Below are 2,014 nucleotides of genomic sequence, written 5' to 3'. Positions count from 1 at the left end.
GTTAATACTTCCTCTAGTATCAAATAATTTTCAATTTTTAAAATTTTATTTTTTAATTTCAACCTATGTTGGTGCCATTTAAGAATTTGATGGGTTTTAAAATAATCTCAATAGTTATGGTCTTGCTTCATATATGGAAAAAGTCGTTTTAAAATAAACAACCTAGGACGATATTTTTTAAACCCAGCGCTTAATTTATGTACTCATTTATAATCTGGTAATGAAACATTAATTTTGAATTGTTGCTACCTTAGAAACTACTATTCACTATTCAGTAACTTTTATACTGACATCAATAATGATATTTTATTGCTGTGTAATATCTTCCTTTTATTCATAGGTAGAGAGTAGTATTTGGTTTGTAAAATTGTTTAAATAGATAGCTTCAAAGATCCATATTTTTATTATTAATTTATTATATGATCTTTTGTGAGTTTGGATCCGTTATTCTACCACTAAATTTTGGTGATGGTAAATACAATAGAGGGTGTAAAATCCCAAATAATGTGACTTAAGCCTTTTATGAATAAGACTATATTACTATAGAATACAAAATTTGACCTGTCTTTCTTCGTTGGTAAAGCCGAGAAGATTCATGATGAGTTGATAAATATATTTTATAAAGACTAATGAATTTAAATATAAAAAAATATGTTTTTTCAGAAAATAGACATTTTTGATGTATATACAAGCAGGTGGACGTAATAGAGGTAAAGGAGCAACACGTAGATAACGTACTGACTCAGCACGCAACCCACGTGTTGAACATTTGTCAAAATCTGAAGCAACATGCAAGTTCTTTGTTGACACGTGTCAGCCATCCGTCAACACACATGATGCGTGATTCCAACGTGGCAGCAACTCGCAAGTTGCGTGTTGCCACATGGCGGACATTGGTTGGACAGTTTTGCAACACGTTGTCTGCGAGGTGAGTCTACTGTCTATAAAAAGCAATGCTCATAACCATTTTGCTTCATTCTGAGAGAAGTATTTTTCTCTAGGGTTGGTACCATGGAGGGCACTACCAACGTAGTGGTTTATCACAACGGTGAGGTCGTACGAAATACGTACGAGGGTGTGAACTTTGCGTGTGAGAATATGTTTTCGTTTGTGGTTCTGTGCACTATAACCATCGCGGAACTACAGTACGGGCTCTGTCAAAGCATTGAGGCTGATATTGTAAAGAGGGTGACCAACATTCTCTACAAGAGTCCGGTTCTCGTATTTGGCGGCCTGATACAATTTGAAGTTATGCCAATCGTCGACGAAACAAGTGTTCAGCGGATGCTTCGTATTTACCAGCAAACTCAGATGCAACACCCGAGGATTGAGTTACATATTGAGTTTGAGCATATTGTTGCAGATGAGGTTCAACATGACCAATATGTGCAAGATGACAGAGGTGAGGCATACTTGGGAATGAACAATGATAGCGATGAGGAGTTCAAACATACATACGAAGCCGGTGATGAGGATGATGACGGCGATGTGGGAGGTAAGGCAGTGGCGGAAACTTTAGTGGTTCCAGCCGTAGTTAGTCGACCGATGGGCGTTCCACCCTTTATGCGTAGTTTGAATCTTCACGCCATGCATGCACCGAAGTTTTCCGAATATGAAAACATAGGTACGTGAGTAGTGATAATATGTTTACTTGATTTTGTTTTAGCGGATCAATGAACGATAAATTTGTTTTCTTATAGGTGTTGTTGATCTTGAGGATGGGGAGTTTAGGATCAGAATGGAATACGGTTCAATAAAATCAGTGATTGCGCCAATTCAGAGTTACACTATCTTCAGAGGAGTCGATTACGTTGTTTATGAATCCGAGTCACAGACATTCTATGCAAAGTGCAAAAATTACGGACGTGGGTGCGACTGGCTTATTCGAGCCAGCTTGATACAAAAGAAAGCCTATTGGGAGATTCAAAGATACAACGGGAGGCACACGTGTTCCATGGGAACGATCTCATAGGATCACTCCAAGTTAGACTCAGACACGATTGCTGAGGTTATG

The sequence above is a fragment of the Arachis ipaensis genome, chromosome B02, assembly GCF_000816755.2.
Source record: "Arachis ipaensis cultivar K30076 chromosome B02, Araip1.1, whole genome shotgun sequence".
In the NCBI taxonomy this organism is placed as follows: domain Eukaryota; kingdom Viridiplantae; phylum Streptophyta; class Magnoliopsida; order Fabales; family Fabaceae; genus Arachis; species Arachis ipaensis.
Note: the sequence above shows the minus strand (reverse complement) of the source record.